The following is a 17,693-nucleotide window of genomic DNA, read 5'->3' as shown; positions in this document are numbered from 1 at the left end:
CTGTCCTGATCATCTAGGTGTGTAATCACAAGGCTTAGAACCATGATCAGGTACTAGTTAATATGACAGGCTGGATAATGTGGAGGTGGAGGGAGACAGGGTTGCTGGCGAAGTGAATAGGCAGACCTGTCAGGTGCTATCTGTCAGAGTGAATTACACTCTTTCAGGGGGAGATTGAGAGAGAGGGTGATTGGTATTAAGCATTGTGTGATGTGATTGGGCTCCCAAGATGTGGCCGTGCATATACACTGAACAAAAATATGAACGCAACAAGTAAAGTTTTGGTCCCATTTTTCATGAGCTGAAATATAAGATCCCAGAAAGGTTCCATATGCACAAAAAAAGCGTATTTCTCTCAGATTTTGTGCACAATTTTTTTTAAATCCCTGTTAGTGAGCATTTCTCCTTTGCCAACATAAACCATCCACCTGACAGGTGTGGCATATCAAGAAACTGATTAAACAACATGATCATTACACTGGTACACCTTGTGCTGTGGACAATAAAAGGCCACTCTAAAATGTGCAGTTTTGTCACACAACACAATGCCACAGATGTCTGAAGTTTTGAGGTTGCATGCAATTGGCATGCTGACTGCAGGAATGTAGCTGTTGTCAGAGAATTGAATGTTAATTTATCTATCATAAGCCACCTCCAATGTCATTTTAGAGAATTTGACAGTACTGTACGTCCCACCGGCCTCACAACCGCAGACCACGTGTATGGCGTTGTGTGGGCGAGCGGTTTGCTGATGTCAACGTTGTGAACAGAATGCTCCATGGTGGCAGTGGGGTTATGGTATGGTCAGGCATAAGCTACGGACAACGAACACAATTACATTTTATCTATGGCAATTTGAATGCACAGAGATACTGTGACGAGATCCTGAGGCCCATTGTCGTGCCACTAATCCACTGCCATCACCTCCTGTTTTGGTATGATTATGCACGGGCCCATGTCACAAAGATCTGTACACAATTCCTGGAAGCTGAAAATGTCCCAGTTCTTCCATGTCCTGCATACTCACCAGACATGTCACCCATGTTTGGGATGCTCTGGATTGACGTGTACGACAGCGTGTTCCAGTTCCTGTCAATATCCAGCAATTTCGCACAGCCATTGAAAAGGAGTGGGACAACATTCCACAGCCAACAATCAACAGCCTGATCAGCTCTATGCGAAGTAGATGTGACGCGCTGCATGATGCAAATGATGGTCACACCAGATACTGACTGGTTTTCTGATCCATGCCTCTACTTTTTTTTAAGGTATCTGTGGCCAACTGATGCATATCTGTATTCCCATTCATGTGTTATCCATAGATTAGTTCCTAACTGTAACTCAGTCAAATCTTTTAAATTGTTGCATGTCGCATTGATAGTTTTGTTCAGTATATATGCTAATGCTATGCATTTTTTATATCCCTTGTTAGGTATGCTAATTGACTAACTGCTAATATAGACCAATGACAGTTCTAGAGCAGGTATTCCCAAACTGGAGTACGGGGTACGTGCAATGCCGTCGGGGGTACCCCTAATTAAAATGTGATTCACATTAAAAAAATATATAAACTTTTTTTTTTTCTTTACATTTTCAAACAGTCCATTTATATTTTCCAACAGGGCTATACATTTGGGTGAGTTCTTTTTTCCGCCTGAGTAGCCTCGTTTCACTGCCAAAAATAAAATTAAACCATCTAGTGTTCAGCGAAATAACAACACAATGTCAAATACAGGTAGCCTAGTCAAATAATTTACATCCAATCACATTAACCGTTACTCTCCACTAGCGTCCGTATGTAGCAAAACATAGCTGCTGCTCATGTTGGTATCTGTACTGATGGCGCAAAAGCCATGACAGGGAGACATAGTGGAGTGGTAACACGTGTGCAATCAATTGCTCCCGACGCCACTTGGGTACACTGCAGCATCCACCGAGAGGCTCTTGCTGCCAAAGGAATGCCTGACAGCTTGAAAGACGTTTTAGTCACTACAGTGAACTCACGTGTATTTTCTGCACTATGCAATGACATGGGCAGTGACCATGTAACGCTTTTACAACATACAGCAGTGCGCTGGATATCAAGGGGCAAAGTGTTGACACTGTTTTTTTTATTGAAAGACGGGCTTAAAGTTCTTTACTGACCATAATTTTCACTTGTCTGACCGCTTGCATGATGACGAGTTTCTCACACGACTGGCCAATCTGGGTGATGTTTTTTCTCGCCTGAATGATCTGAATCTAGGATTACAGGGACTCTCCACAACTATATTCAATGTGTGGAACAAAATTGAGGCTATGATTAAGAAGTTGGAGCTCTTCTCTGTCTGCATTAACAAGGACAACACACAGGTCTTTCCATCATTGTATGATTTTTTTGTGTGCAAATGAACTCAATCTTACGGACAATGTCAAATGTGATATAGCGAAGCACCTGAGTGAGTTGGGTGCGCCATTACGCAGGTACTTTCCCGAAACAGATGACACAAACAACTGGATTCGTTATCCCTTTCATGCCCTGCAGTCATCTTACTGATATCTGAACAAGAGAGCCTCATCAAAATTGCAACATGCAGTTCTGTGAAAATTTAATTTAATCAGAAGCCACTGCCAGATTTCTGGATTGGGCTGCGCTCAGAGTATCCTGCCTTGGCAAATCATGCTGTTAAAGACACTGATGCCCTTTGCAACCACGTACCTATGTGAGAGTGGATTCTCGGCCCTCACTAGCATGAAAACTAAATACAGGCACAGACTGTGTGTGGAAAATGATTTAAGACTGAGACTCTCTCCAATACAACCCAACATTGCAGAGTTATGTGCATCCTTTCAAGCACACCCTCCTCATTAACATGTTGTGAGTTATTCACAATTTTCGATGAACAAATAAGGTTTTATATGTAAGATGGTTAAATAAAAAGAAAAGGTACTGATTATTATTATATTATTATTTGTGCCCTGGTCCTATAAGAGCTCTTTGTCACTTTCCACGAGCCGGGTTGTGACAAAAACTCACACTCATTCTTATATTTAATAAATGTATCGTATAGTGTGTGTGTGTGGCAAGCTTACAACAATGGCAAAAAACAACATTTGAGAGTGCGCTGACCCTGGTGCTAGAGGGGGTATGCAGCTAGAGGTTGAATGTTTGAAGGGGTACGGGACTATAAAAAGTTTGGGAACCACTGTTCTAGAGCATTGGACAGATTCTCAACAGACATTGGACAGATGTAAAACCAATTGAAATCAAAATTCTGATTCTAACATGTTCTAATTTCAAGTAGGGGATGGTTTATGATGCAATGTTGCACCTTTTCAACTGTGGAAAAAAAAGACCATGTTGGCTGAGCCTGCAATTGCTTTCAATTAACAACAAACAGCAACCTAAGCCAAGTCCTATAACAACATAGTACCACAGTAATGTTGTGACCTACACTTTCTTTTACATGAACGAAGAAGAACATAAACAGCAGTCACAATAGTTGGCCCACTTGGACTGAATAGCCCAGACTCTTTGGCTTTGCCTTGTGTCATCATGACCATGAAAGATGACATGTTGTCAAACTTTTCACATAAATGTCTGATTTAAAACTTCTATGGAGATACAAAGGACTCATAAGAATTACTCGTTGCAAAAAATGTAGCTCATGTATAAAAATCGACATTTGAAAAATCTAAGTACATGTAGGCACCCTGCTTATCCATTGTGCATATCCACCCCACCCAGCCTGTGGATTGTCACACTGTTGATAAAGACCCTTTACTAAAGCAGAGGATAGGCCTACTGATAATGCAGCTGACCACCATGGCCTAGCCCTAGACAGAAGATACTCACAGCTCTTCTGACAGGGGGATTAATGAAACCCTATAGGAGCTTCACTGTAGGCCCCCAAAAACCCTGACTGAGACAGAATGGCCTAACCAGTCCCATTCATTACTGCACCAATACAGTGGACAGAAAGAGCACGTGAGTAATAGAGAAGACTCATATACGCTTGTTGTGCATGCAGTATCTTTACCAGTCTTTTGGGAAATATCCAAATGAAACAGCCTATTCTAGTAAACGATATGTCAAACAAAGGAGGCAAAGGGAAATGCCTTCATTCACAACAATGCAAGACAATGAGACAAGGATCATGGTGATCTGTCTTCACACTGTGTAATTTGAGGTACACATACAGTACGCTCACAAAGGCCTGTTTAACATGGCTTTTACTCAGTGTATGCACACATAAGGCATGTGTAAACAGCACCATCAGGAAACACACACACACACACACACAGTGACAAACACACAGTGATATTAAATCACTAACGTGTAAACAGTTGCCCTTGTTCGCACAGACCAACTGTTCATTCTGGACAAAAACAAAGCTCTGGCTCAAATTACAGGAAGTGTTAACACTGAGACAGACAGGGAGGGGATGTCTTTCACCTGAGCAGTGGATCAGTGTGTATCTGCATGGGGTAGTCCTCTTCAGATGGTTAGACTCTTCAGATGGTTAGACTCTGCAGGGCAACAGCCCTATCCAACCATCTCTAACACAGCTCAGAATAGCATAACTCCAGAACACGGCCAAATCCTTTATGTTCACCAACATGCCGCTGGGTGCCCTTTTTTCATTTTGAGTTCCTGCTCCCTGAAAGATCTGTGCACGGCCCTGAGTCAGTGTACCTTATGTTTTACTTTAAACGTTCTGGTTTACTATAATTATGTCTTCCTTGGCAGTGATTTGTCATCTGTTGTGATACATACTACAGAGCACAATAAGACCCAATAGTGGCGGCAGGTAGCCTAGTGTTTAAGAAGGTTGGGCCAGTAACCGAAAGGTTGCTGGAATGAATCCCTGAGCTGACAATGTAAAAATCTGTTGTTCTGCCCCTGAATAAGGCAGTTAACCCACTGTTCGCTGAAGACATGGATGTCGATTATGGCAGCCCCACCACCACTCTGATTCAGAGGGGTTGGGTTAAATGTGGAAGACACATTTCAGTTGAATACATATCCCCTTTCCCCAAGAAGGAAATGTATATTTGAAGACTATATTTCCTAAATACTATATCCACCAATTGTTCACGTGTGCCTTTTCATCAGAAATGATTGCTTATGTGTGTGTAAAATATAACTGTTCTCCCATTTTTAATTAATAGATTTTAGATGTGTATGAAAATAGTTTTTTTGCAAAACGCTATGTATGTTCTTATCCTGTATATGTGACTGTGATATGTGGTTGTCTCACCTAGCTATCTAAAGATGAATGCACTTACTGTAAGTCACTCTGGATAAGAACATATTCTAAATGACTAACATTTCGAATGTAAATGTTTTACGTACAGATCTCATATTACTGTATTGAATAATTTTTTCCAAACATTAAATATTGATATCACAAATGTATCATTTGCACAGTTATTTATAAAGAAAATTGTTATTTGTTACTTTTGTAGGTGTAAAACCTAGCAGGACTACTTAGACTATATAAACACCATGTCACGCCCTGACCTTAGAGAGCCTTTTCATTTCTCGATTTGGTTAGGTCAGGGTGTGATTTGGGTGGGCATTCTAGTTTTTCTATTTCTTTGTTTGCCGGGTATGGTTCCCAATCAGAGGCAGCTGTCTATCGTTGTCTCTGATTGGGGATCATACTTAGGCAGCCTTTTTTCCCACCTTAGTTTGTGGGATCTTGTTTTTGGTACTGTGCTGTATGCCCTACTGAACGTTACGTTTTCGTTTGTATTTGTTTTGTTTTCGGTGTTCATTTAATAAATGTAAAATCGACGAGCGTAGCAGAAGATCCCACCACCGAAGGACCAAGCAGCGTGGCCAGGAGGAGCAGGGATCCTGGGCCCGGGAGAAAAGGGAGTGGAGGACATCATGGACACGGGAGGAGGTTATGGCAGGGGACAAGACCCTGCCATGGAAGCGAAGGAGGATCAATGACGACTCCGGGTTTCGCAACCAGGACGCAAGCCCAAAAGACAGCCCCCCCCAAAAAAATTGGGGGGGGCACACAGAGTGGTCGGCGGAGCCGAGGGGTGAACAAGAGCCAGTCAGGGAGTCAAGTGAGGAACTCGACGAAAGATTCCGGAGAGAGGTGTTGGCTTTGAGAGCGCTGCAGAGCGGGCGTGCTGAGGAGCGTGACACCAGTCCGGTGTCATATGCACCAGTTTCATGCATCTGGCCTCCAGTGCGCCTCCCTAGTCTGGTACGTCCTGTGTCTCCTCCACGCACTCGCCCTGAGGTGTGTGTCACCGTTCTGGTACAATGTGTGCCAGTTCTACGCACCGTGTCTCCAGTGCGCCTCCACAGCCCAGTGCGTCCTGTGCCAGCCCCCCGCACTTGCCGTGCGAAGGTGGTCATCTGTCCAGGACGCGTTGTGCCAGCTCTATGCTCCAGACCTCCAGTGCGCCTCCACGGTCCAGGATATCCTGCGTCGGCCCTACGCACTGTGTCGCCAGTGCGCCTTCACAGCCCAGTGCGTCCTGTGCCAGCGCCCCGCACTTTCCGGGCTAAAGTGAGCATCCAGCCAGGACGGGTTGTGCCAGCTCTACGCTCCAGACTTCCAGTGCGCCTCCATGGCCCAGTATATCCTGTGCCAGCTCCGCGCATCCGGTCTCCAGTGCGTCTCCCCAGCCCGGTACGACCTGTGCCTGCTCCACGTACCCGGTCTCCAGTGCGTCTCCCCAGCCTGGTAAGCCCTCTGCCGGCTCCACGCACCCAGTCTCCAGTGCGTCTCCCCAGCCTGGTAAGCCATGTGCCGGCTCCACGCACCAAGCCTCCAGTGATGATCCACGGCCCGAAGCCTGCAGCGAAGATCCATGGCCCGGAGCCTCCAGTGACGATCCATGGCCCGGAGCCTCCTGTGACGATCCATGGCCCGGAGCCTCCTGTGACGATCCATGGCCCGGAGCCTCCTGCGACGGTCTGCGGTCCTGGGCCTCCAGCGACGGTCTGCGGTCCAGAGCCTCCAGCGACGGTCTGCGGTCCAGAGCCTCCAGCGACGGTTCCCAGTCCGGAGCCTCCAGCGGGGGTTCCCAGTCCGGAGCCTTCTGCGGCGATCTACGGTCCGGAGTCTCCGGCGACGACCCACGGTCCGGAGCTTCCGGCAACGATCCCCGCACCAGAGTCACCACCAAAGATGGCGGATTCGCGAGCGGAGCGGGGTCTACGTCCCGCACCGGAGCCGCCACCGAAGCTATATGCCCACCTGGACCATCCCCTATAGAGTCAGGTTTTGCGGCCGGAGTCCGCACCTTAGGTCAGGGTGTGACTTGGGTGGGCATTCTAGTTTTTCTATTTCTTTGTTTGCCGGGTATGGTTCCCAATCAGAGGCAGCTGTCTATCGTTGTCTCTGATTGGGGATCATACTTGGGCAGCCTTTTTTCCCACCTTAGTTTGTGGGATCTTGTTTTTGATACTGTGCTGTATGCCCTACTGAACGTTATGTTTTCGTTTGTATTTGTTTTGTTTTCGGTGTTCATTTAATAAATGTAAAATGTACGCCTACCACGCTGCACCTTGGTCCGATCCTTCCATCGACGAGCGTAACACACCATGTATTCAAATTAGTGAAATCGGCTATTTCAGCAACACATGTTGCTGACAGGTGTATAAAATCGAGCACACAGCCATGCAATCTCCATAGACAAACACTGGCAGTAGAATGGCAACTGAAGAGCTCAGTGACTTTCAACATGGCACCGTCATAGGATGCCACCATTCCAATAAGTCAGTTTGTCAAATTTCTGCCCTGCTAGAGCTGCCCCGGTCAACTGTAAGTGCTATTATTGTGAAGTGGAAACGTCTAGGAGCAACAATGGCTCAGCCGTGAAGTGGTAGGCCACACAAGTTCACAGAACAGGACCGCCGAGTGCTGAAGTGCAGAGTGCGTATAAATCGGCTGTCCTTGGTTGTAACACTCACTACCGAGTTCCAAACTGCCTCTGGAAGCAACGTCAGCACAATAATTGTTCATCGGGAGCTTCATGAAATGGGTTTCCATGGCCAAGCAGCCGCACCCAAGCCTAAGATCACCATGCGCAATGCCAAGCGTCACCTGGAGTAGTGTAAAGCTCGCTGCCATTGGACTCTGGAGCAGTGGAAATGCGTTCTCTGGAGTGATGAATCACACTTCATCTGGTAGTACGACAGATGAATCTGGGTTTGACGGATGCCAGGAGAACACTACCTGCCCGAATGCATTGTGGCAACTGTAAAGTTTGGTGGAGGAGGAATAATGGTTTGCGGCTGTTTTTCATGGTTTGGCGTAGTTCCCTTTGTTCCAGTGGGGGGAAATCTTAACGCTACAGCATACAATGACATTCTAGATGATTCTGTGCTTCCAATTTTGTGGCAACAGTTTGGGGAAGGCCCTTTCCTGTTTCAGCATGACAGTGCCCCCGTACACAAAATGAGGTCCATACAGAAATGGTTTGTCGGGGTCTGTGTGGAAGAACTTGACTGGCCTGTACAGAGCCCTGACCTCAGCCTTATTGAACACCTTTCGAATTAATTGGAACGCCGACTGCAAGCCAGGTCTAATCGCCCAAAATCAGTGCCTGACCTCACTAATGCTCCCATAAGAGTGGAGGCTGTTATAGCAGCAAAGGGGTGGACTCCATGATTTCAGAATGAGTTGTTCGACGAGTCCACATACTTTTGGTCATGTAGTGCATTTCTCTGAGAGTGAGGCGGATATATAGCATTTTGCAAAAATAAACATGATTATTTTTTTTTCTGAAATGAAACCATCAAGTGATACATTTTAAACAAATACACGTCTGTCATTGAACCCCATGCCATGCTTAGACAGTGAAAAACCCCACCAATCTCTTTACTAATTTCTTTAAACGATGAAAGCTAATTTACCAACATTTCTGAAAAATGGATATATAGCATTTTGGAATGAAACTCTTCATTTCCAGTTTACACAGCGACACTCAGAAGCACTAGAGCAAAAGTAATTAACCGAGTCATCACAAAATCACAGCAGGCCTATGGTAATGCCACTTATCTCATTAAGACTATGGCATCGACAGAAAACTGACAAACAAAGAAGCTAATCCACGGCACATTAAGTGTGCTGGTAATTCAATAGAACCTTCATTTGGCAGCCATCTTGCTCTGTTTGTTCGATGATGCTCTTTCTTTCCAAACAGTACAGCACACAGACCCATCATAAGGTCTCACTCTGTCTTGCTCTCTCTCTCTCTCTTGCTCTCTCTTTCCTAGAAAAAAAACATCAACCATTAGACAATGGGTAGCAGTCTTAATTAGAAAAATGACTTCCTTTGCAATCCTGGCTAAGTAGTTTACATACTGTAATTACAGGGACCAAATCATCTTTTCATCATTTCACTGATTGAGCTCATCAACCCAGTAGGATCTCTTGTGTTGTGCTGCTTGTGCTCAGGGAACATCTGGGCTCAGAGAATTAGCCTTTATTGTAGCAAACCTTACTACATGTACCCTCCTGCTGCATTACATTACTACATGTACCCTCCTGCTGCATTACATTACTACATGTACCCTCCTGCTGCATTACATTATTACATGTACCCTCCTGCTGCATTACATTACTACATGTACCCTCCTGCTGCATTACATTACTACATGTACCCTCCTGCTGCATTACATTACTACATGTACGCAATACTACAAGTTCCCATTTCATTTTATTATGATCATTTCTGCATTAGAAAGATCACAATAAAATCTGAAAACATGGGCAGGTAAATATTTGCGATCACTGATTTCCCAAGGACATCATTTGATGATGTTTTAGGGATTTTGGTTGGCACATTTAGCTATGAAGCTCCACATTCACTGTGGAGTATAAACGCATTGCACTGTGGTTAAGTAGAGTAGATGTAACCAGCACATTTCACATAAATGTAATTTCCATATTTCATCAACTTTTCTATGCCTTCAGTTTACTGTGACAATGACCCTTAGACTTTGGTCAACCTTAGTACATTGAATAATAGTGAGGCTCATTTTATGCAGAGGATTTTTTTTGTGTGCATCTTTGGTCACACCTAATCTCCAGTCTAAACTACCTGTCACCTTTGAGGTCATAAGGTGAAGTTTTTCTCCCCCGGTCCTATGAGGCAGCTAGATCTGTCACTATGTGTCGCCAATAAAGCCAATAGTTTAATGAGGCAGCTGTTGGATTTTCACTAATCACTCTACCCTGATTACTCTGATGAGTGGATGATGCTCTTAAATAATCACCCACACAAAAAATTGGCAAAATAATTATCATCATCTCCCTAAGTACTGCAGCTGCACCGCCTGCAATAATTACAAATAGAACAGAGCACTTTCTGTCATCCTTTATAACCACTTATTATTAGAGCTAATGCTGAGTGGAGCAGTACTGTAAAGACAGTACTCAGTAGCACATCAGTTGAATACCTAGCTACATAAAGACTTCATAACACATCCATAACCCATAAATAAACCATTCATAAGCAGTACATAAGGAAAGCTTATACTAACAACGTCAAGATGATGTTTTGTCACAGTGATGTCATTTATACTGCCATTATTATTAACCCTTACTTATTCTTCATGGGATTCATCATATAATACCTTATTTGGTTTTCACAATACCTAGTTGGAAGTATTGTAGCCAGTGTTGTGGTATTGACAGTGCATACTGAGTGAGGAACACTGATAATCAGTGCAGGGATGGTAGTAGACTTCATATCAGATCCCCGTGGATCTGTTGCTGCCCTCACCCAGCCACTCCTCCCCCTCGCCCAGTAACGGCCTGGCAGACACAATTAACATTTCCATAAAAACAATTCCCTGCTTCCAATAGTCCAATGCAATTTGTTTTCCATCTCTGTTCATTAATCATTGTTTAAATCAGTGAGCCATCTTTTCCTCACTGCCATCTGCACTCAGCTGTGTTACAGAGATGACACCTCGCCTCTTAATCGAAGCTGACAGCCAAGAGGACGCCTGTCCAAATAGCTTTCTGCATATTTGCTCCACTTCTCCACTCAACGTCCCTCCTTGCAGCCATCAGGTAAAAGTGGGTTATTCAATGGATTTATAATTAATCTAAGAAGTGCAGACACACACGTGCACGCAGGCACGCACACACACACACACACACACACACACACACACACACACATCAACAGTTTCATTTGTGAAATGTAAAGCTATGGCTGCTCGTAAAGAGAAAAGGAGAACAACAAACGCAACAACAAAGGAATCTCATACATTCCACAATTTGTTCAAGCTGGCAGGATAATTTTTTCTGTTAAATGAGTGCACTTTTTCCTATACAACACTATTGTTTTCCTGGAATTGGGAGCAAGGTTATTAATTATTCACTGTTTAGTGTTCTTGTATGAGGGAGCTGTGCTTTTCATTCCATTGCCTCATAGTTCACAGACTTAAGGCCATGGAGCTTTGGAAATTTCTTCAGGCAATATGCTGAAAGAGTGTTGTTAATCATAAGCCAGGTATTAAAATGAAACTTCACTGTGTTAAGATAAAAGTAACAGTTTGGCGGGTTGAGAAGGTTTTTGAACTCATTTATCCTTCTCTCACTGGATACCAGATTGACCAGTGTACTGCCGAGGACCAGAGCGTCCAGACGAACACCTCAAAAAACTTTGACTTCACACTTTTATCGTAGTTTTTTAAGCCGAACGGCAAACAGCTTTGACCTTTTGTGAGAAAATCTGACATGTGGTGGCAAGAGAGTGCCAACAAATGCATTTGGCTTGTTCATCTGAGCTTGGATTACAGATATTCAAATCATGTGCTTTGTGTTTAAACAATTGATTCCATCAAGGGAGAAAGTTTCTAAGCATATCTTTGCCATGTACTGCACTCTAACATCACTTGCAACATAGTAAAGAGGATAAGATGCTAGCACCTGACTTGACGTTGATTTCAACTTCAGTCAACCTCACTCTGATTTTTTCCTTCTTGCTTTACTCACATTGTCATATTTTGTAAAAAAAAATAAAAATAAACTTCCCTCTTGTATTTTGCATTATGATAGAAAAGGCTATTCTAATATAAGCACAATTCCATTAGCTAGGGTGTCAGTCTGTTCTGCTTTCTTGCCAACTTCTCATGGAATTGCCATGCCAAACTCTGGTACCCAGGCTACAATTTCATCATAATAAACAGGTAATATTCTGAGACATTTTCAAATCAAGACATGCCTTGCATTTCACAGCTTGCTTATTCTCTCATCAACAACAAACACATTTATCAACTAGCTCCCATTTTTGCTTTTCTAATAAAGAGGGTTGCGGTTAAATTATGTGTAAATTCCAAGGCTGAATATTTAATGCTGATTGATCGTACTGGCTGCAACCCACCTGCTCCTCCTCCTGTCCCCTTGGAGCCTGTGAGAGGAGAACTCTGTACTGGAGAGGAACAGAGCATTATGGACTCTTAGCTCACATATGACAGATGGGGCATCATTGCTTCAAAGGCAAGCATTTGCAGATGAGAGGGGGGAGTGTAGGTAAGGGCTAAGGGGTATTTCAACAACACCTCTCTATCTAGGTGACAGTGATAGATATTAGACTAGAGATTCTCTACTATCAAAGTATTCACTGCACCCACTCACATCCTCTGTGTATCACCATTCACATTACACACATTATTATACATAAGGAGAAGTCTGACAATAATAAAACATCTGTACATCCAACAGACCTCAACCCAATTACCACAGTGGATGACTTGATATGTGTCGCATTAAAATGAGTGTTTACTGCAACATATTATCTAGGATGAGAAGATCACAGTGGACTGTCATTATACCACAACAGATTATCTAGGATGAGAAGATCACAGTGGACTGTCATTACACCACAACAGATTATCTAGGATGAGAAGATCACAGTGGACTGTCATTATACCACAACAGATTATCTCGGATGAGAAGATCACAGTGGACTGTCATTACACCACAACAGATTATCTAGGATGAGAAGATCACAGTGGACTGTCATTATACCACAACAGATTATCTAGGATGAGAAGATCACAGTGGACTGTCATTATACCACAACAGATTATCTAGGATGAGAAGATCACAGTGGACTGTCATTATACCACAACAGATTATCTAGGATGAGAAGATCACAGTGGACTGTCATTATACCACAACAGATTATCTCGGATGAGAAGATCACAGTGGACTGTCATTATACCACAACAGATTATCTAGGATGAGAAGATCACAGTGGACTGTCATTATACCACAACAGATTATCTATGATGAGAAGATCACAGTGGACTGTCATTATACCACAACACATTGTCATTCTCATTGAAAAGAGAGAAAGAAAAGACGCATTAACCTAGAGTCTAATTAGGAATCAACGATCAGCCACACACAGTATATTTTGACATACGATGCCTTCAAAAAGTATTCCCAGCCAATGATCCCTAAAAAGAAATGTCGGCACTGAGCAAATGTCAGGTCTGCTGAGCGCAAACTTGAACCTTGTGAAAATTCTGTGCAACTTCTAAGTTAGTTATAACAGTGGTCAAGTAGGCTGCTGTGGCTATTTGATAATGATGTAGGCCTATCAGAGTGCCTACCCTCAAAAACAACGCAGAAAATGCATCCCAAAATATTTTAACATGGAAATAGCTGTTTTGTCATTCAGCCTACAGTAGCAGCTAAAGTGTGGTGTTCAACGTAGGCCTACATTCTGTGAGACTTTTGGAAAAAAATATGCAGGGCTTGACATTAACCTGTTTATCCACTTGTCCATCAGACAAGGAGACTGAAAATGTGTTGTTTGATGCAAGAAACTACTTTACAAATTAAAGATCATTATTATTCCCACACCATTACTACAGAGAATCAGACAAATTGTGCTACCCTCTGCCTATTGGCTACTTCGCTTAATCAAGACCGTCTCAAAATACAACACTGCCCCTTTAAGACAGAAAAAAAGCTCTTTACCTGACTGGGTTTTCAAAGATGTCTAGAAATGTACATGTTTTGTGCTCTTATGGGAAGTAACCACACCCCCTTTGCTGACTAGAAATTAGCTATAACTGGGTTAATAACTCACTAACAAGCAAAGGATATGAACAAATGTGCACAGGTGGCTACATGCAGTACTCGCTTTGATCTCAAAACAAGCACATCTACTCACGACCACTCATGCTGTAAATACAGTCTAGTTCAAATTGAAGGGCACAGACTCATATATGGCAATGGTCTTTTTTCATGTAAGGATACTGCAGCTCTGATTGGTTATGCCGCACCGGTCTGTAGAGTACAGGCTGAGTGCCTGTCATGCCTGTCAATGCAACAGAATCCTACTCCGATGCAATTTGCCTACAAGAAAATCTCTTGCATCGTTAGTTATGTATACTAAGTCTTGCATAGTTCACTTTGTTTAGGTATGTTGCATTGAAAGTGGTGATTACAGCTGTGAGTCTTTTGGTGTAAGTCTCTAAGAACTTTGCACACCTCGATTGTACAATATTTACCCAGTATTCTTTTAAAAAATTACTCGAGCTCTGTCAAGTTGGTTGTTGATCATTGCTAAAAGCCATTTTCAAGTCTTGCCATAGATTTCCAGACGATTTCGGTCAAAACTGTAACTAGGCCACTCAGGAACATTCAATGTCATATTGGTAAGCAACTCCAGTGTATATTTGGCATTGTGTTTTAGGTTATTGTCTTGCTGAAGGGTGAATTTGTCTCTCAGTGTCTGTTGGAAAGAAGACAACCAGGTTTTCCTCTAGGATTTTGCCTGTGCTTAGCTGTATTCCATTTATTTTTATCCTAAAAAACTCCCTCATCCTTGCTGATGACTAGCATACCCATAACATGATGCAGCCACCACCATGCTTGAAAATATGAAGAGTGGTACCCAGTGATGTGTTGGATTTGCCCCAAACATAACGCTTTGTATTCAGGACAAAAAGTAAACATTTTTTACACTTCTTTTGCAGTATTAATTAAGTGCCTTGTTGAAAACAAGTTGCACGTTTTGGAATATTTGTATTCTGTACAGGCTTCCTTCTTTTCACTTTGTCATTTAGGTTAGTTTTGTGGAGTAATTGCAATGTTGTTGATCCATTCTCAGTTTTCTCATATCACAACCATTAAACTCTGTAACGGTTTTAAAATCCCCATTGGCCTCATGGTGAGATCACTGAGCAGTTTCCTTCCTCTACGGCACTTGAGTTAGGAAGGACACCTGTATCTTTGCAGTAACTGGGTGTATTGATAAACCATCCAAAGCCTAATTAATAATTTCACCATGCATGATCGTTGCCCTTCTTTGCAATGCATTGAAAAACCTCCCTGGTCTTTGTGGTTGGATCTGTGCTTGAAATTCAGTACTCAATTGAGGGACCTTACAGATAATTGTATGTGTGGGGTACAGAGATGGGGTAGTAATTCAAAAAGCATGTTAAACACTATTATTGAACACAGAATGAGTCCATGCAACTTATGTAATTTGTTAAGCACATTTTTCCTCCTGAAGCTTGCCATAAGAAAGGGGTTGAATACTTATTCACTCAAAACATTTCAGCTTTTAATTTTTTATTAATTAAAAAAGAAATCTATAAAAAACATTGATATTATGGGGTGTTGTGTGTAGATCAGCGACACAAAATCTAAATTTAATACATTTTAAATTCAGGCTGTAACTCAACAAAATGTGCAAAAAACAGGGGTGTGAATAATTTCTGAAAGCACAGTACATAAGACCTGCTATTCCACCATCATACACAATGCTGTCCATTCGACATGACTTATGACTGAATTTGGGGTCAATTCAAGCATTGAAATACATACACTATCCTACACTATATGACTGATTACCCCACCTATACTTACTTTGGCTATATTTCCCAAGTTCCCTTCACTTAATAGCCTACTGACTTTGGCATTACCAGGGGCAGCCAACCTCACCATAAGGCGCTCATGCATGCACGCACACAAATCTATTCTGAGAAACCATGTCATTCTGAGAAAACGGCATTCGAATAAACTGAAAGTTAGAGTTGCTGGAGATGATAAATACGTTTGACTGATTATTGCAACAACAACAAAAATCCTTACCTGAGCATTTAGATGAGCGCATGTAAAAGACTCCAGCACGTATTGGACTCGAAGTGACAGCTTGAGTTCAGTCAGTGACAAGTGATGGCCTGTGTATCTGACTTTTCCGTGATCCTGCGCTAAAGGGTAATAATAAAATCAGACCTCCGTCAACATCCTTCAACTATTAAACATGCATGCTTTCGAAATGAAGTATGGAAGCATATGAGCTTATAGTTTAATGTCTGTGAGAAGGAGGGGATATGACCACTTCGAGATGGCGTGGACTCCCCCATCTGGTAGTTGACAAGCACTGCGTAAATTATGCATAGGTTATTTACACTCCAAGATTATCAACTACCCGTTTCACTTAAATTAGTCATCATGATGCACATAACATTCAGTAATTTTTTGCTCTGTAAAAACGTCACATTTGAGTGGGTTATTTTAAATTAGACCTAGTCACCATGCACATTAATTGTTGTGAATTTTGGCACCGTAAAAACGTCACATTTAGTAGGCCTAGCAGAGTTTATTTTCGGCATCCTCTTATGAGGTTTGGTACGACTATGCTATAGCCCACCTCCTTATCATCTTAATCTTTCCAGATCTCTCTCTCTCTCTGTGTGTGTGTGTGTGTGTAAAATGTTTGATTGAGCCTTGCTCCTTAAACCCATGGACTGTGTCAACATCGAAAAAGTAGCCCTGTGACCTCCGATCGTCTTCTCAAAATATTTATAATGAGGATTTTAGCCACTCTGACCCTTTGTAAAACATAATGAATAATGCAGGATACCGCTGACTTGTGATTCAGCTGTTTTTACAGTTAGTGCTTAGAGCGCTCATAGGCTTCTTTTCAGAAAGCTTAATTGGGTGCTTCTAACATTCATCACACTCCTGCCATCCCAATGACCTTCCCAATGGATTATTTTCTAATAGAGAGATGGAATTTATCTATACAATAACCACACACACACAAAAAAGACCCTATTGTGCATACATCCTCAGGCATTCTACCTAGATGAAATGTATAGCCTCAAAGTACTGTACTGATGTTAGCTGTTGTTAGCCGCTGGTGCACTTTGACACCATTTACAGAGGTCTGACTTTCATTCAAATTAACTATATGACCCCAGATTGCTGAAATATTAAATAGATGCAAGAACATGTGCGTGTGTGCATACTTACATTATATAGACACAGATTAATGTAACACTTCAGGGGATGTTTCATCGACCAAGCAGTGATTCTCTATGGAACATGGTTTGAAGTACAGGAGTAGGCTTTATCTGGGCCCATGAAACCAGTCCAGGTGTACAGCAAGGAACAGTTTAATGCCTCTTCTGTAGCTGGGAACATGAGCCTCTTTTCTGAGCAACTGTCTGGTCAACAATACCTGCTTGTCTCTGCAAGGAGATCCTAAATAACCTAACTCTTAAACCCTGCAATGTGGATCTCACTGTTGTGTTTCAGATTAACATGTTCCTTAGGTCTCTTTGAACTGTTAAGTATATGGTCCAACATCTACCTTTGAAGATGAGCTTTAAGTCCAATGATCTGTGTCTAGCCAACGCTCAATCAAGTATGTTAACTGTTAGCTAATTTGTCTCATGCTAACTGGATTGGATT

General features: G+C 42.5%; 1 protein-coding gene across 2 annotated transcripts in view; it reads right to left on the bottom strand.

The window, feature by feature from the left end:
- The window catches only part of LOC106573268 (zinc finger protein 536), a 46,096-nt gene extending 29,787 nt beyond the window's left edge, over positions 1-16,309 (bottom strand). For both annotated transcript variants that reach the window (XM_082962582.1, XM_082962583.1), the window contains exon 1: positions 16,086-16,309. The gene's annotated coding sequence lies outside the window, so the exon portion shown is untranslated. The remainder of the gene's footprint in view (positions 1-16,085) is intronic.
- Positions 16,310-17,693: the final 1,384 nt, after the last annotated feature.

This window comes from Salmo salar, chromosome 16 (assembly GCF_965601325.2).
Source record: "Salmo salar chromosome 16, fSalSal1, whole genome shotgun sequence".
In the NCBI taxonomy this organism is placed as follows: domain Eukaryota; kingdom Metazoa; phylum Chordata; class Actinopteri; order Salmoniformes; family Salmonidae; genus Salmo; species Salmo salar.
Note: the sequence above shows the minus strand (reverse complement) of the source record. Positions and strands in the feature narration are given on the sequence as shown.